We start from the raw sequence: 24,849 nt of genomic DNA, 5'->3' as shown, positions 1-24,849 counted from the left end.
TTGTTTCAATGCTACAATATATGGTTTAAAAACGTCTGAGTGCTGCCCTCTTCAGGTTGAACGGTGGCTACTGCAGTTGAATTTTCCTATTGGATGTTGGGTCCAAAAAATGACTCGTGACGTAAGCAGGTTCAAGATCACCACGCCCTTGTTACGATCTCACCACACACTTAGTTCGTCCCCTCTATCTCCTTGGGATCTGCCCACTTTTCTTGCATTTTTCAAATATTGCCAGTGGGTGGAGTCAGACTCTGACCAGGGGTTTAGTTACGCTTTAACAACAATTTATATCTTAAATATCCTAAAAGTTTAAATTCATTGTGTTTAATAAACTAAATTACCTAGGGGTGTAACAAAACATCGATATGGATCAATGCATCGATCAAAAAATAATGTTATATGCATCGATGCCACACGTAAAATATCAATATATGGTACCTTTATTTTGCCAAACTCCATGTTCACGTAACGTCCGTCTATGCATTTCCGCCAAAGCATGCAGTCATTTTTTTGCAGTGTAACAGATATACTGCCACCTGCTTTCATGGAGGTGAATACAGCAAACATCAAATACAGCCAGTGGTATTTTTTATAGAAAGACAAAAAAATACAGGAGAAATACAGGAAATTGTTTAAATGGGATGATGGCGGAAAATAATGGTAATATACGGGAGAAACCCAGGAAAAACGGGAGGGTTGACAGGTATGCCCTGAACTGAATCAAATCAAAATTGTATCACACATTTTTTTGAGGTTTCGATAAACCAATCACTGAGCTGAGAGAATATATTTTATCATTTCATGACGAGTGTCTGATTTACATCCCTAAAATAAACTACCACAAGGCTTTAAGTTTATATAATTGATAAATGTTTTGACTAATCTATTTTAGTAGTTAAAAAAATTACATCTGAAGTATGACTATGTAAATTTGTCCTTTCAGGTCCTTATCGAATGGCGAATAATCCTTCCGACTTGACAGACAAATTGACGGAACAGCTTTACATATCTGGAACGAACAAACTAGTCCCTAAACTATTTGCAACACGAGTACCAATGGTAAATGTGCTTTTCTTGTACAATATTTAGACCAGGTCAGCTAAGTTATTTAAAAAGTAGCTTTGCTTTTCCACACCCATGGTCCAGCTTCTACTTTTATGTAATCCATGCGGCTACTGGTTTCCTTTCCTCAATGATGGGCTGGCTTAATAAAACAAGTGAATCTATTCATAGAATGTAAACAGCACTCCTGTTGGTTAGATTCATAGAGGATCAGAGAAGTCGGTGCTGACTAAAGGTCCAATACTCTGGCATCTGCACAAACACAGATGGGTAACCTTCACATCCGAAGATCACAGATCCAGGTCAGAGCCCATCTGCTGCCCAACAACATGAACATAGTAGCCCTGTGAAATGATGGAAAAAGCCTCTTTTGTCCCAGATATGAAAGTGACGGGGTCAGCAGATAGCAGAGAATACAGGAAACCTGTAGAGATGTTCTCCCTTAGAAAATAGAACCAATGTAATATGCTGTTCCTCCTAGACAGCAATGTTATTAAATTGAAATATTTTCCTTAAGTCTCCTGCTTTTTGGGATGTTCTCCTGAGTGTACATCTCACGTGTTTCAGATATCAGCAATGTCACAACTGTTTCCAGGATTTTTGCCATGATACTAAAATCTCATTAAATGCCATATCATTGCAATATTGAGAACTGAAACATTTCTCATCACAAAAAATTCACATCAAGCTTTGTACTAATGCAAAGTTAAGAAGAAGGCTACGTCAAACTTGCAGACACACAGCAGCCACAATAAAAGTCTAAAAACGCTACCGTGCAATAATTAGCATATGACTTCTTATTTTTATGACTTATTTTCTTTATAGTCTTCAAAACTTCAGCATGAGGTCAACACCTTATTTTAACTGCTTGTAAAATTAATTATCCACCACTAGCAGGCATATGAACCAACTGCAAAAAGTTAACACTCCAGAGAGACATGTCATTTTCCTAAAGAGGTGTCTTATCTAGCTGAAGCACAACAGATGATACCTCCATGATCTCTTTCTTTCACCTACCCGAAAGCATTTTCATTATTGATGTGCATTTGATCTGGTGAGAATAAAAATGGGATAAAATGCGCACAAAATCTCATAAAATATTAAGCCAAGATTATAGAGAAACAGGTCAGGAAAAAAGCCCTGGTTACATTCTCTAGCTTGCTGTTTCTGACATGAACTGCTGACCCCATGTCTAAACTTCCAGATCCCTTCAGGGAAGAGACGGGTGAGAATTGAAAACAGGGATAATGTTGCTTTTCTTTAACCACAGTGTCCTGACAAACTGTCCCAATGGAGTCGAGTATTAGATGTCTTAAACTGGGGTTTACCATCAAAGGCACCAAACATCAGAGTAAATAAACTCTTTGATTTAAGCACTTAGAGAATCAGAGACTCGATTCACAAACATTGAAGATGATGAGAGGTTTATCTGATGTTCCCATCACCATAATACTTCTATATCATGCATTTAAAACGATGTGCTGAATCTCCAAACATTACTGGTTTAGCACCATAGTGTTTACCTTGATAAATGCATAAAGATTGTGATCTTTGAGAGTGTAAACGTGCATAAAATGCTGCAAATCCTTTAGTTAAGCCACTGTAAACAAACATGTGTGCGAAAAATTTATTTGCAGTCTTGTTTCATTTCCAGTTTGCTGACATGAAGAGCAGAAAGTGTTGACATGAAAGGAACTGACGGCCAAACTAATGCCGTACCTTTACGCTAAAATTCCCATGAATAATATGCAAATTGTCTGCGGACTGCATGAAACTAGTCTGAGCGGCACATAAATGGGCTTCTAGCAAAACTTCATTTCTCATCTGCTGGTTCATGAAGCAAAAGCAGGTTGAAGGTCTGTTCTGCTCAGGTTATGGACAGTAAAGAAAAACTATGTTTATGAATACCAATGATAAAATAACACTAACAAGAACCAACTGTGCATTTAGGATAGCAAATTAGCAAAATAACATAGACATGCCCTCATTCTCTAAAATCATGAATACAGCTACTATATGAGCTAGTTATAAATGAGCAATAGTAATGTAGACCATGTGAAATTGAAATTCTGTTCATGTTTGGCACTGCTTGAGATCCCTCTGACCCATGAATATTTTATCTCCAGCCAAACAGATTTCATCAGCAGTACTAAATGTGGCAAAGTGTGAAAAACGTGCCATTATTTGACCAATCAACTGAACTGATTAGTTTCTAGGACCATGCAGCCAGAATGCTTATGTAACCTTTTAAAGAGCACCTATTGTCCGATTCTCGTTTTTAAATTTCCTTTGGTGTGTAAGTGTGTTTTAGTACATGTTAACGATATGCTAAAGGTAAAAACCCCAAAGTAAACAATGACGCGAGTTGTCGTCTCCAACATAAATCTCCTTTCTTGGACTACAACACACACACAGATTGTAGGCAACAGTTTACTTCCTGGGATTGGTGATGTATACAAGACCGACATTATCATAATTCCTCCCGCTTCGGACTCACAGCATGTAAGTTAACTCCTGTTAGGATTGCATTGTGACCCAATCTTTCAAACATGGTCACGTTTCCGGCTGATGTCAGAGGTATTGAGGCTAATCACAACGTAGAGATTAGCTGGCCAATCAGGGACACAGAGCTTTTCAAATCCATGCGTTTCAGGAAGAGAGTGAAATCAGGAGCTACAAAAATTTATAGTATATTGAAAATAATGTGCTTTTTTAACCAGAAACCACGCAAACACATTGTATTATACCAAATACACAAAATAACTTTGTTTTTTAGCAATGAAATAGGTCCTCTTTAAAAGTCCACAAGGTTCAAAACTAAAAACAGCCGGCTGCACTTTCTCATTCTAACTGTGCATACACACCACCAATGACATTGTCGCTATGTGTCGCTAGTCTCTTTTAATAAGGTTGTTAGAAGGCGTACTAATTCTGGTTGCTGTAGTAACAGCTATAAACAAATGAGAAACCGTCCCCTCAGTAAATGATGAAAGATCTGAACTCCACTGCTTCATTCTCATTGGTGGTCGCTCCAGAAAGTTGCTCATCATTTGCATAAAGTTAAACGGTTTTCAACTGTGTCACATAGCTGGACGCCCACTTTCTGTCACCAACGATCGTTGTCGCTCATCAATTTGCACTGCACTTGATCCGTGATCCATACTCACCATCCCCCACGGTTTGGCACGCATGCAATTTGCGGATAAATACGCAAATTTCAAAAGAGAACGTTTATCATTTGCACATGTTTCAAAGGTTTGGAAATGTTAACACTCAAGATTTTAAACAAGTTAACTGCAAAAAAACACTAAAGTGAGCAGTTTTCTGTATGCACAGACGCACATGTGGTTGAATGTGTCTGGTCGAATTCCAATTACACGTGATCATCCCTATGCCCTATTCCCACCAAAGAGTCAAAAAGTGCATAGCCACCGAGACGCGTTTCATTTTGGAATCCATTCAGCCGATCTCCGCGTCTGGCGGTACCAGATTTAGCATAGCTTAGCATAATCCATTGAATCTGTTTAGACCATTAGCATCACGCTAAAAAATAACCAAAAAGTTTTGATATTTTTTCCTATTTAAAACTTGACTCTTCTGTAGTTACATCATGTACTAAGATCACAACTTTTAATTTTCCGTCGGTCTAAGTACACAATGTAACTACAGAAGAGTCAAGTTTTAAATAGAAAAAAAATCAAAACTCCTTGGTTATTTTTAAGTGCGATGCTAATGGTCAAATCATATTCAATGGATTATGCTAAGCTATGCTAAAAGTTCTACCGCCAGACCCGGAGATCAGGTGAATGGATTCCAAAACGGTAAAAATCAAATGTTTAACTCTAGATAACATCGATAACACAAAAGAATGTGTTAAACTTAACACATCCTTTCTTAAAATGTAAATTTTTTCCAACCTGAAAAATGATCCAAAAAATTATTCAAAAAATGATCTGGTCTGTGCCTCATAAACAGTAATGTTATCTGAACCGTGAGTTTTGTGATTCATTTCACCACTATTAATAAATAAACAGATGTTTGTTAAGTGTTACAAGGTTGCTACTCATTCAGAAGGGGGGAGACAAAGAGACAGAGGAAGAGTGAAATGGTGTAGAGGAAGTGTGGGACAGATGCGGTTGAGATACTGGCGTGTCCCCTGCGTCGTGGTGCCCCTCCTGCATTTGACTGTGGAAAGTGAAGAGATGCTATTTATAAGCAGCTGTAATGTTTGGTATTTCCTTTGGGGACGGGGTAGGAAGAAGGCATTGTTTTTCTTCACTAACTTTGATTGTTTTTGCTGATTCTTTTTGTTGAAATGTCAAAGTCTTGCTGTTCCATTTATGCATTTCCATTTGTGTTGAGGCAGGCCATTGCATTTCTCACCCCCTTCAGAAAAAAAGGCAATTTGTTATTTCGGTGCACGTAGCTTTGACAGGATGTTTCGGTGTATAGTAGCCCAATGCTCACACCATTAGGCTCATTCGATACACTGCAGGGCACACATTTAACACAGGATTCTGGGACATCAGAAAACAGACTGGAAAATTTGGCTTCAGGGGGGCAACATTAGATCACTTCTATGAGTCTGTTCAGCAATAAACAAGAGGATTAGATTCCTCTGGACTTTACAATTTCTATAAAGATGGACTGCACTATGAAATCCATTCAATACTTAAAGGCACCATATCACAGAACACTTTTCACATTTAAAATGAAAAGTTTGCTGTACTATGTAGTACTATGTACTTTTTGATAGAAATCTTTCATTTATTCCTGTGAGACGGGTTTTTTAAAGCTTCAATGAGCAATGGAAATCGAATGGCACTGAGCTATGTGCCAAGTGAATTATTGCTGTTTTGGTGAAACCCTAACACCATTTGTCACCTAAAACAGCATTCAACACAATTCACATCGGCCTCTTCGTATGTTTATTCTAGATGACAGAAGATAATCAGCCATCAAACATATAGCTTGGAAAAAATGTGTTTTAACACAGTGTGCTATAGATAGCATTCCACAACCGGATACACAAACATATGGATCATGGATATTCATAATTCATGGATTATGCATGGCATAAATCCGGTATAATCCTGCTGTGCCTGAAGTTGGGTTGTTACTACTGAACCGACAGTATGCGTAGGAGTCTCTGCTCTCCGCACGCCTGATTGAAGAGTGAGTGGCTGGCCTGCCTCATGATTCGCAATCCCCTTTCTTCCTCCTACCTGCATTCCCAACAAAGGAGCTCATATCCATAGAGATTAGCTTTAATGGGCAGAGCTGGGATGTGAGAACGTTCTGTTGTGATTTTTAAAGTAAATATGCAAAAGGTAAGGAAGGGTTATTCACATGAACTTACAGCGAGACAGTGTTTCTTTTAGTCATAATAAATGAGTCGACGGCAGATGATGCGTGCAATGAAATATGGATTTCAGACACTACTACTGTCTCTGCATGTCACAGCCCGCCAAGTATTTAAGTATTATTAAAATGTTAAAAATTTCCCTTATTTGCTGCAATCATGTGGATTAAGCATAAGTACTCATTTTCAATGAAAGATTTTTTTATTAAAATCTTTTGTCAAACTCTGAAATGACTTTACTGTACTGCTGTAAACTAGACGACGTGGAGGGGAAAATATTATTCACCAATAATGCCATAGCTCACCATGATTGACCCATTCACAATCTATTTGCGTAATTCTCAATAGGAAAAAAGTCCCACCCTGTATTCCTTTGTTACTCTATTCTAAATCTATTATATTTTATGTATACTTTTTCAGTCTTTTTCATAACATATGAGTTTGGTAAAATAGGCGTTTTTGCTGTGGCAAACACTTTTTTATATTTTTAAGTTTAAAACTGTACAAGAGTTGTACTTTCATGTGTGTATATAATCATACTGTTGAGACGCACCCCGCCCTGAGCTTTACCAGCCCCGCAGGATGAGGCTTTGAGATGAGGGTGGGTGACGTCACTGACAAGCCTTTGTGCCATATGAGGTCACTGCATGCGCAAACACATGTATAAGGAGGACACACACGGCGTCTGGCTTTTAACAATCACTGTGGGAGCCTCCCTCAATCAGCTGCTGCAGGAAACTCCTGACCTCTCACCCGCCTGCACATACACGCCAGCGCAACCCAATAATCCCATATGCTCACCTCTGGAGCAGCTGCGGGCCCTGACCTGTCCTAAAACATTGTAGGCTGACTTGCTGTCTACTTAGACAACCTCCCAACTAGCGCACCACACTAACAAACACTTACATTTATGCATTTGATATGTGAAACAACTTACAACTTTTCCCTGTTTACAACTTATTTCAAGTTACTGTACTTTTATCAATTTATGTTCCCTGGGTATCGAACCCATAAGGGTGCTTCTCGCGAAATTAGACTTATGAGGTGTCATGAAACATTTTGATAAAAAACAGTAAATGCAAAGAGTATCAAAATAAGCATTTTTTGTTGTTTTTTCCACATTTAAGGGGCAAATTTTCATTACCGCAACATGTCCATGAATGGATTTGAGTTCTTTGACATGGAAATATTTATAATTAAAACATTTAAAAAATAAAAAGCTTCGGTGCATGCTATAATATAAACATTTACAGTAAAGAAACATGGTATTTGGTGATTATTGGTAAATGTAGAGACAATAATAAGGAATATAAATGTGTGCAAGACCAATTTTCTCATCCTCCGCAACAATTTTCAATAATTGTTTAAGACCTCAAGGAACTAACATTTTCAACAACAAAAAAATAGTTGTAAGGGACATAATTGACTGTGACACTCAAGATGGCTACGAGGTAAGCAGTTCTTATTTTTTCTCTCCAGATAAAAGTTGAAATTTTGTTTGTCATAGTACCTAGACAACTTTTTAGTTCTCATTACCGAAACATGAGTTTGTAAATGCATATATTTAATGTAATATCATGTTGCGGTAATGATAATTTTGATAAGTAAGGGATAATGTAGAGGCATCCGGTAGTTATTGTGAAATAAGCCCCGACAGTGTGATCAGGACCCGACGCGAAGCTGGACATGAATATGAATTTGAAACATTTTATTGGCATATTTGTTTTAAATTAACATTTTTATCCTTCCGCGAAACTTTGCACAGATGCATAAAATGATCGTAATACCTTATTAAGACCCTCTGCTTCATACTTGTCTCCATTTTTTCTCTTTTAGCCAGTCTTTGAGAAGTTTTAATGCCCATTCTGTATTTTTTTGTGTGTTGGCTTCCTAGCTGTCATGCTCTATTTTGTCAAGTTCAGTCTCAGTAAGCTGTCTGTGTCTTGTCGTGGTTGTCGAGTGTTTGTCACAAGATGGCGCCAAACAGACAGTAATCTTTATTGATCTTTATTGGCGCGGAGCGATTTTACTCGTGCAAGTAGTCCGGCTATGCGTTATTATTTTGGAGCGGTTATTATTTGAAAAGAACGAACCTGCAAATGTCTCAACTGACCAATCAGAATCAAGCATTCCAGAGAGCCGTGTAATAATGATTGATAATCTAAAAAATTTAAATAATTTGGGAAATATTTTTCAAATCCTCTAAAAATAATGGTTATAGTAAGTTCAGACCTTAATCAACAAAAAAATGGCTTCAAGGGCTTTTTAAAACTTCTGATGCTGGACACCTTCTAAGTCTGGATTTCGTGAGAATCACCCAAAATCTTTGGGTTGCTAACTCAATGCTTCTCTAGTTAAACAACAGGAATAGTTAAAAAAATATTAGATTTAAATTACATTAAACTCAGCATTGCTGTTAGCCTTCTTGGGCTTTTTTATTTACTGATCTTGCCATAGTAGATTCTAGGATTTACTTCTTTTAAAGGGATACGTAAAAGGCTGCCTTATAATTTGGCCAGTGTCTACTGCGCCTTACAATCCTGCTTCTAAAGGCAACTCTTAAAGTTTTGAAGCAGCAACAAATTGAATAATAGCAGAGAAAGGCTGAGGTTATGGTAATAAGATATCCATTACATTGATTACCTCATCCAATTACATTGTTGTTTGGATACCCTAAAAAATCCAACAGGACAACATTTAGAATCATCAACCTCGTGAGGTATAATAAGATTGTCTAAACCTTCCCAGAACACCCACAATCCGATGATTTGAATTGAATGTGTTAGTGGTTTAAGTCTCTATGGAGACCTCTTAGTCACCAAACAGACCACAGCCTATTTCTTGCTCAGCTGCTGTTTGCTGGAGAAAGTTTGGAGAAAGGAGTCTATCTCACGTCCAGCGGCTCACAACTCAGCATTCCTCTCTGGGCACAACAGGATGGGCAGAAAATCCAATTAAACCTCGTTTTTTTTCAAGACACACTTAAAAATGTGACATGCAAACAGAAAATGCCACTCAGTAAATGAGTAGCATGGAGACCAGAGGCGGCATGAAAGCTTCCTCACGGCACTGTAATCTAAAGCTGGAGTGCTGTCATGGAGAAGCAAGAGGCCACTCATAGATGATGCACTCTCACATTCAGAAACAGTTAAACAAAGCACAGCTGAAAAGAACACAGAGGTCTTGAGAATTTTTTTGAAACTTAAACTTTGTAGACACATGGCGTCTAAAAGATGCTGCTTACAATGCGAGAGGTTGCGTTTCACTTTTTCATTGCCTGTCATTTTGATAGACAGGGTCGTAAGTAAGGGATAATGTATAGGCAGCTGATTGTTATCGCAGAAATGAGCCCTGACAGTGTGATTACCTCAGACAGATGACTTCTTGTTGCGGTTTTAATTTTGTTCTGAAGGCTGAACCCAACTTCATGAAGTGTTGCGCAGACCAATCAGCGCATTTTGAGACAAATGGTTACTAATCGCGTAGCCTGTCGGTCTGCGCAGCACTGCTTAAAGTCAAACACCTTTTGGCTAATGTCAAAATGATGACCGTCTTGCCATGACAACCCGTCACTGCCAAAACAATTCAGTTAAGGATGAAAAATATTCTGTTAACGCGACATCTGGCTGAAACAGTAAAATACTTTCATCTGAGACATCTGAGATGTATACAGCAACTTAAAAAGTACTGCAGATGGTATGCAACAATGGATTCAGCCTGCAAATTTGATTATCTGAAGGCTTGGTTGAGACCCAGAACTGCAGAATCATGATTAAAAGATTGCAATATGGTACCACAAAAAAACAGTGGATTTGTTATATATTTGTTTACTTCTGTTACAACCATGTACAGTTACATGGTAAAACCATGATCTTTTGCTAGCTTTTCCCTTAGTGACAACAATAGAAGCCAAACCAAGATGTTTGTTTTTTCAAGCATTTCTGCAGCTTAAATTAAATAGCAGCATGTTGAAACTCCTTCATACTGATGTCCTTGTGTGATACCCAAGGGCTCACTATGAACCACTATATAAATAAAGCATGGGACTACCGCAACACCTGCACGTCTGCGGTATTTGGACCTGCGGGTCCTAAATAAAACATGACCGAGAGCATGGGTCAATGTGCAACACCTTCATTGCATACATTATTACCTTAAATCGAATTACACTAGAGCTTTAAACCAGTCTGCGAGCAGCACCAGCTAACGCAAAGCGACCCAATCAGTGCAGCGTCTGCTAGGAACCGTGCAAAACGTACCTTTTACGGTTTTCTCAGAGCCAGCCAAATTAATCCACAATACGGTCCTTCTAGAAGCCACAAAAGTGCACTACTGTATGTGAGCTGAATTTGATCGATACTCGCAATGCATGAAATGTTTACCTTCGTGGATTAATAATGGTGTAATAAGGGTGCATCTACGGTACTTTACTCAAAAGGTTACAAAAGCTGAAATGTCACTCTAACTTTGACAACAGGAAGGTTATAAGCTTTACACTCGGACATTTGTTTCTATTAATTATGGTTATTTATGTTCCTTATGGAATGCTGACAACAAAGTAGACTTGTAAATTAACCCAGCCACACCTGCCTGGATCCAACAAACAAAGGTAAGGTTAAACGGTTACATTCCCGACTTAAATGCAACAACAATGCATTTAAGTGGCATACACATAAGTAACGATTATGAGCAACGACAACCAATTTTTACATCATCTATCCTTTAGATTGGTTCTGAGTTCTGGTTGATTAATGTAAAATTGGTCACGTCAGATGAAAGATCTGCACATCGGGTTGAATCATGTCAAACGACGCTTGTGATCTGTTCCACAATGGCCTCTGCAAAACAAAGCAATCGAAACAACAGGCTTTCTGAAAGACTTGATTTACTCTTAGGATTTACAGACTTTCACTGCAAAATGAATATTACAATTATGCATAAATGACAAAATGGCAATTTATGGGTCCCTCTGGCCACATAACAGTCGATCACATTTTGTTCATGCGCCAGAGACAACAACAAGCAACACAGTTATGTTCAATTTTCCCCAATTTTAGCCTTTTCTGTACCATCTCATTCAGCTCCTGCTTATGTGTAATTCAGCTGTGTCGAGCACAACGGTTTAAAAAATTGGGATTCTTAAATACAGTGTTTCTGCTCAAAGCTTCGAGTTTGTTTGCTTAGAGAGTTGTAGTCATAATTCATGTGTTTTTTTAACAGCTAATCTCTTGTGTTTTTGTTGGCGGTGAACTAAGTCTATCTTGAATAGAATATAAATATGTAGGAACATGAAGGGTGTTATTGTGCACTTGCCACTAAACATACCTTTAAGTATCCTGGTCATAAATGTTAAATGGTTTAGTATTGTAAGTAACGTTAGCCAGCAGTGCCACAAATCATTTCAATCTTCCAAATAATCTTTTCATAATGACTGATGCGAAATGACATTTTAATGACCTTCAACTCAGGGTCTGCCTACAGGGTGTTTTACATGCCAGCACAACAAACCACCATGTACCTGCTTACTGTTAAAAGATTCTGACAGGCTTTGATGAAAGCTTCCACAAAAGAAATATGCTATGTGCTGCTTCGTATTGTACAGAAATGGGTAAAAAATCACTTATAAATCAAAAACAGCTGAGGCATGAAAACAATTAAAGTGGGGTCATGTGATCCAAACAGCTGCTGATAGATTTCTATGTTCTTGAGTGTACAATGATCATGCAGTGATGATACAATTACTACCAACATAAATTTCATTACTTTCCTGTATTATTATATAACTTTAAGTAAAAAAAGAAATATTTAAGTTAATTCTGTTTTCAAATATATATCACTAAAAGCTACCACTTTCAGACTACAAAACAGGGCACAAACAGCTGTCAGCAGTAGCCTATATAATTATATACATGTACTTCCGTTGTACTGTAATTAGTTTGTTTACAATAAGTTTGAAAATGCATTTCAAAATCATCTTAATTAAAAAAAATATATATTTTACTTCTCATTCAAATTGTTATTTGGAATAACCTCAGTTTTACCGATAAAAACATATTGACAGTTACACAAAATTACAGAATTTTATGAATATACTGCAACAAATGTTTACGTTATGAGTCTCTTTATCTGTGTCTACGTCATCATCCATCATACAAAACAATGTTAGTCAATATTACAAAACAGATGTTTCCAGACGCATACTATAAATACTGCGTCAAATATGACAAGAAACAAGTAGGCTGAGCACAAAAAACACAACTAAATTTAAAACACAATGACTACAAAAGGCAATTTTTAAGGAATTGTGTGCGCGCGCAGCATTTTAGGTGCTCAAAAGTATACTGTCTAGGAAGCAAACTAGCTTTTGTAATACAGCCCTGGTTTGAAGAAGAATCACGGCCGGACAAACACACGCATTAAAACTTCTCCGCTTTTACTTAAAAAGTATCCCGTATAAACTCAAACCTGACAACTAAACTAACTCTATAACCGTAATCTAAAGATGCCTGTGTCCTTGCGTTATAACCCAACTAACGTTACTGTAATTCCAGCAGCGCGAGCTGACCGGATGAGTACTCACATACCAGCTTTAAATGTCGAATACTCTTCTCTTCTGTCATCTTGAAAGAAACCAGAAAACGGGAAACAATGAAAATATAGGTGTCAGAAAAAAGTAACAATCTGTGTCCGCAGCCGTGTCGACTCAATCCTCGATGCGGTGTGTCTCGACATGCAACTTTGGAGAAATGAAGAGCGAGCTCGCGGCCAGACAATCGCAGGAAAGCGGCTCCGCCCACCCGTACAGTGTGAACCTCTACTCAGAGGCAGAGAGTCTCCCAAATGAGACAGATGCCAAGATGTAGTCCGCTTATAGTCAGTTTAAATGGCAGATTTTCGGTTATTGGCCGTCATCTTTCACCAGAGGAGGCTCCTGCGTCTCTATTCGATATGCAATATGAAGCATAATGTGAATTATGGATCTTACGATCGGCTGAGGAATGGAAATGAGAAGCCATGACCCATTTGTAAATCTCGCATAACTACAGTATATGTCTATGGAGAGCTTGTATGTGAGTAAATTAATAAGAAGAAATCAGCAGGGGTAAAAAATATATGCTACAAAGAAATTAACCTATATGTGATGTATGCAAATTACAGTATGCACTTCTCAGATAAAGTCCTGACTGAATATTTTCTGGAACAATGACAAAAAGCTAAAAAAAAGCCATTATACCAAACAAATAACAAATGCAATCCAAGAATTTACTAAATACACAATCTAACATTGGAGTTTATTAGCAACATCCTGATATTCGACTAAGCAATGTGAACCTAATTTAACCGCATGGTTATCTGCGATTTATTTCCTGTTTTAATGGAAAAAAACATAGACAGTTTAAAGTAGAAACACGGATGTTAGACTACACAAAGATGTTAAATTATTAGTAGATTTCATTTTGATTGGATCACGGTGAGATAAGATCAGGCTGTCATACCATGCTCTTAACTTATTACTGGTAATGTACCCATAAACAATCACTATTTATTGGTAGTCTAGGATACTAGTCCATAAATACAGTGCAGTTGCTGCCTAATGTCACTTTAAAAAATCAGTGCAGAAATCAAGGGTACTTGCTCTGCCAGATTTAAGAGTTTGATAGACCCTTTAGCACAGCTTTTCTCCGTTAGAGATTCCTAAATATGCCATCCATAATATTGGACCACGTGTTGTTTATTTCCAAAGTTGTTTGACAGACTAAAGGCCTTATTCTTTTTTTACTTTTTTGCAAGAATGTGATTTGCGAAAGTAGTGTTTTTCTATTGTATGTGAAGGGAACTGTTTGCGACTTAGTCAACTGACAACCTCAATGAAATGCTTGTCGTCATACAGTTAAAGACAATGATTTTTCTGTATGCCTGCTGTCACGTGACACGCCTATCATAGAAGGAAAACCTGTCAGACTCGTAAAGCTTATTCCTTTTGGAGCGGAGATAATATGTTAAAAGACATTACAGGAATGTAAACGTCTATGGTCATCTGACGAAATGCAAAAATGTGTTTTGTAATAGCTGCCTTGAGAGGCAGTAAATCAATTGGGGCTTCCTTGGAGTGCAGTATATGTTTTAAGGCGGTCTAACAACATTGTGTCTTTCTTATTTCATGATGAAGCCTCAGTGCAGCCTGAATGAACCCTTCCGCAGCCTGAATGTTTTTGAGACATTCCTGTCTGTCTTTTTAAAACATTTATTTCAGCGAATGAAGTATCATAAGCCGTTCATCAACAGTTTGAGGCCCCTGGGTGAAGGAATGAGGGTAAAACTTTAGCTGACAGGAAGCACAGTGACACAAGGGCTGCTTACGTAACAAATAATCATCAGCACATCAGCATGAATAACCAGGGGGAAACGCATCGTCGCCCCTCTTTAACTCAGTCTGTTGACTGTCTGTGGTGGGCGACACGCTGCATGACAAGCTGCCTCCACACGCCCTCTTGAATCGGAAACATGGGGAGACGGATCGTTTCCAACTTAAAGATGTTAATGGAACTTTCAAACAGACTTGACTGATGAATGTTCCGAAACGTTCAACTGTCCGGGAGGCGGGATTAGGTAGAAAAACGATCCAATCAAAAGCAATTGTAACAAAGACCAGCTGTAGTGAGTAAAAGCTGTGCAGTAAAGTAAACCTCACTGCCTGACCTCAAGAGGCTATGGGCTGTTGTCTTCAGCATCCTTGTTAGAGCCTTACGGCGCATTCACACAGGGCGTAAGCGTTAACGTTTAATGAAAGGCTTGTCTGAAGCGTGGCCAACAGCCAATCACAGTGTGCTCTGGTCTTCCATAAACGTAATTGGCTTGCTCTGGTTATTTGCGGCAATGACGCGGAGCGAAAAATTTGCATGACATGAGGTTAAATCCCACAAGTAATCTAGAGCGAGCAACGCGATGCGATTGCACGCTTCACGTTTGGTGTAAACCCACAGTAACCCCTCGTTCAGACAGCCAGCGACGTTATCGCTGTGTGTCGCCAGTCTCTTTCAATGAGGCGTTTCTAAATCTGCTTGTTATAAACAAATGAGTACCATCCACGCCAGTAACTGACGAGAGAAGGATTATGTGAACTCCACTGCTTCGTTCTCATAGAGACAGAGCGCAGCGCGTCATAACCTGAAAACCATGCCCACCGGGGGGGGAGAGCAATCCAACCGTCTCCATTGACTTTGTATTGCGAGAGGCTGCCTTCTTGTCATTTCTGGCTTATAACAAAAAACTGAATAATGCCTAAAAACTGATGTGTGACAATATGTACAGCTAACAAGCCAAAGAACCCAGAAATAAGTTTTTATAAGCTGTCGAGCCGTAAAACCCTGCCTTTAAGGAGAATAAAGTGGATCGCCGACTACGTTTCCCCCTATTGGACGCAGTTTTACTAATAGGAGTACTATGAAAAGTTGCCTGTTTCCATTTCTGTGTCTTTAAACGCTCGTTTTTTGAAGTCGACAGCTTATAAAAACGTATTTGGTTTTTTTTTTGGCTTGTTAGATGTACACCTTATCACACAGCAGCTTTTAGGTATTATTCTGTTTTTAAGTTTAATCTGTAAATAAGTTTTTATAAGCTGTCGACCCCAAAAAACGAGCGTTTACAGACAGAAAAGTGGAAACAGGCAACTTTTCATAGTACTCATATTAGTAGAACTGCGTCCACTAGGGGGAAACGTAGTCGGCGTTCCACTTTTTTCTCCTCAAAGGCAGGGTTACGGCTCGACAGTTTATAAAAATGTATTTCTGGGTTCTTTGGCTTGTTAGCTGTACATATTGTCACACAGCAGCTTTTAGGCATTATTCTGTTTTTTGTTATAAGCCAGAAATGACAAGGAGGCGGCCTCTCGCAATACAAAGTCAACGGAGACGGTTGGATTGAATTCCCCCCCGGTGGGCGTGTTTTTCAAATTTGCATAACTGCGCTCTGTCTCTATTGGTAGTTGCTCCCGAAATTCGCTCGACATTTGCATAAAGTTAAACTTTTCTTAACTTCTCGTGTCGCTAGACACGCTCATACGGTCGCCAACGGTCACTTTTGCTCGTGTCGCCGAAAGTTGCCAGGTTTCCATTGAAATGAATAAGATCGCGTTGCTCTTCTACTGCTGGTCACTGGCCGTCTGAATGGGGCATAAGATGACTGCCTACCGGACTGATCGCAGGTTCAAGTCCCACCTGAGACGTGTGCGTGTAGGACTGGTTAAACAAGTCATAAAGAAGGAGCAATAAATAAGAAAAAAACTATTGAACATTTCATTGTATCTTATTCTTGTCTTTCTGGCATTCAGCATAAAAAAAGAAGAATTAATATTTGTACGGGAGTTAACTATTTTACGAGGGATCTAGTGTGAATTATGTTAATCGTAAAAAACATATTGTATGTAACAACGTATGAATGAAATTAATCAAATTTGCCTCTTAAAATAGGAGTGTTAGGAGAAGTAGCCAAATCCACAGGAAGCTGTGGTGCTAATTGATGGTAGAGTTCTGGTTAGTTTATAAATCCTCCACCTCCTTAATATGAAAGTTTGGGTTAAACCACAACATGTGCACTAAACCACTGATACAACTTTCCCACTCTTTACAAAGTGCATCTATTCCTATTTTTGTTTACTTTCAACATCTGATTTAGCGCTGTTTCCCACAAGTTTCTTGAACAACCAAGTGAAGCTGCCATGACAGTCTCCTATTTCTATTTTCCTGTTTTTCTTTCTAGCGTCATTAAAAATTGCAGAAGCTACTAACACACCATTTATCAAAACTGTTAAAAATAAAAATAAGCACAGGTTCATTGTCTGTTGTTGGCTTCCAATTAATATCTTTCTAGATAGTATTTGTCTTAATCATTAACAAATTAGACTTTTTTTACAGTCTAACTTTATATTATATTCTCTCATATGTTAGATAGATATATAAACATGCTTAAACTTTATAGACATGTTTCGATTCTGCATACAGTATATCCGTACTGTATATATTGCATGTATCCCTACACATAAAGGCATGTTTTTAGTCTGCATATTTCTGTAGGCCTATATATTGCCTGTACCACTCGACAAAAGGTTAAGTGTTGGTTATGCAAAGACCCGATCTACGTTCTGCTTAACAGCTCTTACAATGCAGAAGAGAGCGATAACAATAAACCGACTTAAATTGTTTTCTAGTTTAATTAAGCAGTTGCTGCATAGGCGTTTATGCAAATTTCGACATAAACACCTAATTTTAACTACTATGAGGTAATGGATTGTGAAGCAATGTGAACTTAAACACAACCACAGAATATGACCACAGGCTTCCACTACGAATGATGGGAAAATACCCTGTTCAGAAAAAGGTGGATACAGATAAAGTAAGGCATGCAAACGATGGCAAATATCAAGTACTGTTGGTATGTATTTTGCTATATACAGAAAACATGTTTCTTTGTGTCCTGGTTATAAAACACTGGCCAAGCTAAATTCTCAGTAAAGCTGCAAAAACAGTAAAGACAGACTATATTGTTGTTGTTGCTGTGTATGTTGTTATTTTCAGTAGAACAAATACGTATTGTTTCTGACACAGACGTGGAGGTCTAATACACAGACTCTATTACTATCATACATAGATGCCTTCACACTGACTAACCAACTTAAACTGCCAGAAATATCAGTTCTACTTTCCCTAGAGATATTCTTCAGTTTGCATTACCTCATTCACATACCCATAACTCAGACCCTAACATTTGCTGTGTCTTAATTCATGACATATCTATACAAAACAAAATAACTGATCCATCTTTCCCATGAAGACGTTTAAAGGGGTCATGGTTTGCTTTTTTAACTCTGAATATCCATTTAAATGTTTTAACAACAAAATATATATATATATTTTGACTGTGTGTCACTTGCTCTGTGATCCTTTGCAATTCAGTTTTGCTTTTGTTTGTTCTTTAAGACTGTAATGTAAATGCCCACTTATGATTATGACAGTGTTATGACCAGGTGTGCCTCATAAGTCTTGAAAAGTGAAGCCGCTGGCTCTTTGATCGCCCCCTGGTGGCTGGCTGCAGTACAAGTCATAAACCCCGCCCTCTCCATTCAAACGAATGGGACTCTGCTCTAAATAAAAAAATATTTACACTTCCAATAAAAGTTTCTGAAAGATGGTTTTGGTTCTTTCAAGTAGTTGTTATCACGCTGATATATGTTGAAGTGTTAATTTTTGTGATAAGTTTCATTTTAGCTTGTAATTTGATGCTATAGAAACGGTGCGTGTCGTTATGATTGGCATGGTTGAATTGATCGCACGAGCGTTTGGGCGGAAGTTTGATACCGTGGCTCTGCTTCTGGCTCCACTGACGATTCCTTTTGCGCATGCCTTGGCTCCAAACTGACGTTTTTCCGTAACATGTCGGCGACCATGGTTGGACATTTTTGGCTTTAATTCATTACAATGGAGGGAGGGGACATCGCGTCGGGTTATGGTGCTGATTTGCATTGTGAGTTTGCAGCACTTCGATGTTGGGCGCAGTAATATTGACGGAAGTTTGAGCGAGAGGGGGTATAGTTCTCATTTTTTATCCGCATTAAAAAATGCCACGTTTTATTTTGTGCCACCATACTTACTTGTGTAACTACTCATGTAAAAGTCTTTAAATAGGGAAAACATGGAAGTGTTTGGTGGCTTCTAAATTCATCCCTGTTTGGATCCTAATGTTGCGTGATTTCAATATTAAGTCAATGTATAGACGCATTGACGCGCGTCTGGAGGTATCGCACAGCGAATGAGCCGTTTAGCGCAACGCTGTAGACACAATTCCGCTTCATTCGTGCGTCTAGTTTGCGCGAATGGCGTGAATTGAGCGTTGCGGCTGGAAACGCGTGAGTTGAAAAATTTTAACTTTGGCGTAAAAACGTGCCACGTTAAACAATCAGGAGCTTGCTCTAGTAGTGAAGTGATAGTCACAGAAAGTGAGTGTAGTCGCAGAAGCCCCTCACATTCACGCGAATTTCCGCGTGAATGTCTCGATAACTAGAATTGCAATTAAACTCCAAATGTTCAAGCGGCAAACTAGATGCGGTAGACACGAATTTGACGCCTCAAACGCGGCTGGTGTGAACCCACGGTAAGGAATGAATGTGGCTAGGCTAAATGCTAACACATTCATGATGCGATTTACAAAGATTAAGTGCACACCCTGAAAAAAATAGGTATGTATTCGTCTAAGTTGATGTAAGAACACAGTAAAATATTGAAAACGGTGGTGTTTTCCTTTAAAAATTGGAAATGCAAGAAAAAGTGGAATTGATTACAATGCACCACGAGAATGTATTAAATACACAACCTAACAGTTGGAATTTATTAGCAACATCCAGATATTCAGCTAAGCAATGTGAACCCAGTTTCACTAAGTGAACAAATATCTATTTCTTGCTTTTCTGAAAGACACAATTAGCAAACTGCAGGAGAAGCACAAATGCCACACAGTAAAAGTATGAGCAGACCCCTGTGGAGTTGATCATGCTGGGATAAGGCCGGTCTGTCCTACACCCTCAACTAACTGAGGTATGATGCACAAACACTCAAGATCAAAACAAACAAGCGCTAATTGCCACCTAGACTGCTATTCCAAAAAATATAGTAGACTTACAATCTCATGGCTCTCTAGTGCCAAAATATAGCTCACACTTACAACAAACAAGTGTGCTTCCTTTAGGGGATGTATGGAATTCGTTGCAGTATTGCTGAGTCTGCATGTAAATACCTATACAGCTATTTAATGTTTTTTTTTTATGGAGAATAAAGTCATGCAAGTTTAGAATAATATTTGTAAACTGTAACTTTAAATGATCTCAATGCAAATCCACCAGAGGCACGAAATGACTTGAGTCTGAAATAAAAATGAGAGATAGACCGTGATTATTGAAGTGGGTAATACCATTATTGCTTTTGCTTTAAAATTGATTTACAGAACGGCAGTAAAGAAAATAATCAAAAAAGTAAAACAATAATGATTAACCAATGAAATAATTAGGGATATATGGTTTGTGCCTACCACAGAGCCAACAGTCATTAGTGATTGCAGAGGACGTGGATTGATTTGAAGACGTTCAAGTCCTTCATTTAATTCAGACGTACACCCTTAAATAGATTTAGTACAAACGCAGAGCCTGAAAATAAAAGCTTTTCCTTTTAAGCCACAGCCGTACTGCTCTGCATGAGTGGCTAGCTCGACATGTTGTCTTGAACTAGCCTAAGTTTCTGTCGTAGGCTGTCAGAAAGGATAAGATCACTGGTGGTTTTAAATGGTTTGCTAAGGGCCATCTCATCGCCCACTGCTCGAGAGCAGATGATTGCAGAAGGCAGTGATTTGTTTTATGGGGATGGAAAAGCTTGCCTGTGAAACGCAACAGGAATTAAAGTGTAATACAAGTTGTAAAATAAATAATGACTGGGCTACTGCATTAAACTCTGTCATACATTCTCGCCAGACAAAAGTAGATGAGCTCATGTAATAACTAGCTTCAGGACATGTTGACACAAGGAAGCCGCATCAAAGTCCTTTTAGGGAAGTCGCGCTACTCAGCGGCCATGTTTATGACACCTCTGGGTAGTTATTTCAGTCATGCAAGACTAAAGTCCTATGTACTTGAATGGGGAAAGTCAGATGTCTCTAAACTGCGTGCTAAAACAACATATTTCTGACCAACAATTAAAGGGATAGTTCACCCAAAAATGAAAATAATGTCATTAATGACTCACCCCCATGTTGCTCCAAACTCTTAAGACCTCCATTCATCTTCAGAACACAGTTTAAGATGTTTTATATTTAGTCCGAGAGCTTGTTGACCCTTCATTGAAATATACGGTATACTGTCCATGTCCACAAAGGTAATAAAAACATCATCAAAGTAGTCCATGTGACATCAGTGGGTCAGTTAAAATGTGTTAAAGCATCGAAAATACATTTTGGTCCAAAAATAACAAAATTATGACTATATTCAGAATTGTCTTCTCTTGTGTGTCTGTTGTGAAGCGCATGCACGAGACTAAAGTCACATGACTGCAGTGACGTGGAAGACGTGTTATTTCAAACTTACAAAAAACAGCTGGGGCGCACCAGATAACACGTCAGTCGCGTAGAACGTCATCCGCGTCACTGCAGTCACATGACTTTAGTCTTGCGCATGCGCTTCACAACAGATGCGAAAGAGAAGACAATGCTGAATAAAGTCGTATTTTTTTATATTTTTGGACCAAAATGTATTTTCGATGCTTCAACACATTCTAGCTGACCCACTGATGTCACATGGACTACTTCGATTATGTTTTTATTACCTTTCTGGATATGGACAGTATACCGTACGTAGATTTTCAGTAAAGGGTCAACAAGCTCTCGGACTAAATCTAAAACATCTTAAACTGTGTTTTGAAGATGAACGGAGGTCTTACGAGTTTGGAAGTGAGTCATTAATGACATTAATTTAATTTTTGGGTGAACTATCCTTTAAACCTGACATTAACTATACAATTCCTTTTATTTCTTAAGCTGAAATAGCACTAAAACACTTTTTCAGTGACTTGGCATGTACCTCATGTGAGTCTGTATAGAGCCCCTCCCCTAGAGAATCGTTAGTCTTTATTGATTAACGATTGGCTCTTTAACTTGAAGACGGGGCCTCCGTTGCCATCCAGAGCGACATTTTTGAGCACTGCATTGATCCCCAATTCATAGTAATATCAGTGCATATTGTTATATTCAATATCTTTGACTGCATCCCGTCACAAAATGCTTAGTAACTACGGACCAATCGGCTGCGGCCTGACCAATCACATTTATTTTCAACTTTATTTACAATAAAAATCCACTGGTAATAAAAGGTCAGTTTAAATGTGAAATAGTTTATCAAACCAATAATCCACCAGAGGCTGTGATATAGAGATTTTACCTTTGCAGAGAGCCAAACATCATATCACCCATATGTTGTTGAATGAAAATGTAATAACATATTAATTGTGCAAATGCATCATTGCAATGTGTAAAACGTGTCCAATAACCTTACTGATTTGTGGTTGCTAAGCAACATAGCAAATTGGCACATGAACAAAAATGTGTGGTCATATGTATGCATATGGTCAGAAACAAAAGATTGTACTTTAAAAAAAAAGTAGGTCAGGTCAGAAACATCACAAGCCTAAACATTCAAATAGTTTTTGTGAAATTCATAGAAATAAATTCGTACATGGCACTTGTGCACAGCAAGCATTGCAGTGGGCATTTTGAGTGTGGACAGCTTCATCGATTATAATAGGAGTGACCTACTTTTGTCATGTCACAATGCACCGTATACATCCAGTGCAGAAATGATGTCAAAATAAGATACAACTTCCAAAAAATAAAGCATTTCTTTCTAGAATTGTTGCATTGCGTAATGTTTGAATAATGATGTTTGGTCAATCAGTCATTTTGATCAGTTTACGAATAAATAAATTATAAAACAAGGCACCCATTTAAATTCAAACAGTCCAGTTTGTCTAGAGTGGATTTCTTGGTAATGAATGATTATAGAGTAGCTATTTAGTGCATTAAAAATGCATAGCGATGATAAATAGCCAAACCTTTGGTCATTTAGGATTAAGCCCTCTTTAAACAGGTTAGTGTATCTTATCTTCTTAAGGCCAAATCAATACAGAACTAATCTCATGCACCTCTGCTTTCATTCTGAAGCCGTGGGTCATTAGGAGGCGTAATGCAGTCGTCCCATGCTGTGAATGGAAATGACCAGTAAAGATTCAGTGGGAATCGCTGCTGGTGGTGAGGCATGCCAGATGAAATCTCACGCGTGGACCATTTAAAATGACAGATCATTAACAGAGAAAACTCCAGCAGTTTCAAAGCAATTTCGCGGGCAGTCCTCTTGGCCGACCGTCAACCTCAACACACGCTTCAGTATATCTCTTGGATATGAATCAGCCACATGCAGCCTGGCTGAGTTAGATGGTAATTTTGGATTTATTGGTTAATGGTAAGTGGGGCGTTTGGACTGATATGAATCAGTACTGGTAAACACGTTTCAGACTAATCTCATTACGTTCCCTCCTCTTACATTTCAGTGGCGAGATCAGAGATAAAAGAAACATGAGGGTTATAATAAATGTAGCAGGGCAGACAGCACAGTGCAAATGAGCATCTCATGATTTAAAATAAAGAAAGGATATGTATTTCAATACAATCTTTGTTGTGTTGTTTCTAAAGCAATGTGGCTTATGTCACTGGGTATAAAACAATGCATCCCAGCGTAAATGTTTCAGCTCGAGAAACAATGTAACATAGATTTGATCCCTGATGTCTGCAATATAGATGATAGGCACCCTTCATTCTCCTAATGAAATAGTCTTAGTCAGTGCGACACAGTAACATTGCTGCTCTTTTAATATCGAGTTTTTAGAGATTTGGAAATGTAAAGTGAAATATGCACATTCTAACCGTCATTTCATATAAATAATCTGGCCTGTGGCAAAAAACTGTGTCATGCCCAAGATGCACGTCTCTAAGATGGTAAGATTGGAGATTGCATTGATGTTGTTTATCAATTCTAAGAATGCAACTGAAGGCATTTGTTTCTCCAGAGAAGCATAAGAAACTGAAATGAGGTGAGTGAAGCATGAAAGAAGCACCTACTCTGAATAAAACAGCACAGTAAACACACAGAGAAAGTATGAATGCTATGTCTGTACCCATATGAAAATCAGATGCACAGAAATAACACTGTTGCTACAAACACTACAGCAGAGTAAACACACAGAGAAAGTATGAATGCTATGATTGATTATACCCTTATGAAACCTAATGCAACAGAAATAAAACTATTTTTCCAAATTCTTTAAAACAGCAAACACACACAGTATGCATACTATGACAGCAAGCATATAAATTTAGATGCAATGGAAATAACACTATTCTTATAAACACTGACTTAAAGTAATCAATGGGAAAGTATATATGACATGCAAATCAATCAGTAAACACATTTAATAAGTATGCATACTATGTTACTATACATATAAAACCCACATGTAACAGAAATAACACTATACTCCCACAAACACTACAAAACAGAGTAAACAAAGAGAAAGTATGCAAGCTATGACATGAAAATCTAACAGCAGAGCAGATACAGAAAGTATGCATACTACGATAGTACCCATATGAAATCCAATGCAACAATAAAAACACTATCACTATGAGCACTATGAAACAAAGTAAACACAGAGAAAGTATGGATGCAATGACATGTAAATTAAACAGCAGAGTAAACACATAAAGAAAGTATGCACCTTAAGATGGTACCCATATGAAACCAAATGCAACAGAAATAACACTATGGCTGCGTCCGAAAACTT

General features: G+C 38.2%; 1 protein-coding gene across 6 annotated transcripts in view; it reads right to left on the bottom strand.

Annotated features, from left to right (window-relative positions):
- mid2 (midline 2) overlaps positions 1–24,849 on the bottom strand; it is a 141,692-nt gene that overhangs the window by 68,692 nt on the left and 48,151 nt on the right. The window contains exon 1 of one of the 6 annotated variants that reach the window (XM_055177746.2): positions 13,009–13,279. The exons of 3 other annotated variants lie outside the window; for them this stretch is intronic. The gene's annotated coding sequence lies outside the window, so the exon portion shown is untranslated. Of the gene's footprint in view, positions 1–13,008; positions 13,280–24,849 lie in introns of those variants that run through there. 2 more of the 6 variants (XM_055177748.2, XM_055177750.2) reach the window with 2 other exon arrangements.

The sequence above is a fragment of the Misgurnus anguillicaudatus genome, chromosome 16 (assembly GCF_027580225.2).
Source record: "Misgurnus anguillicaudatus chromosome 16, ASM2758022v2, whole genome shotgun sequence".
Taxonomy (NCBI): domain Eukaryota; kingdom Metazoa; phylum Chordata; class Actinopteri; order Cypriniformes; family Cobitidae; genus Misgurnus; species Misgurnus anguillicaudatus.
This window is presented reverse-complemented; position numbering and strand designations above follow the sequence as displayed.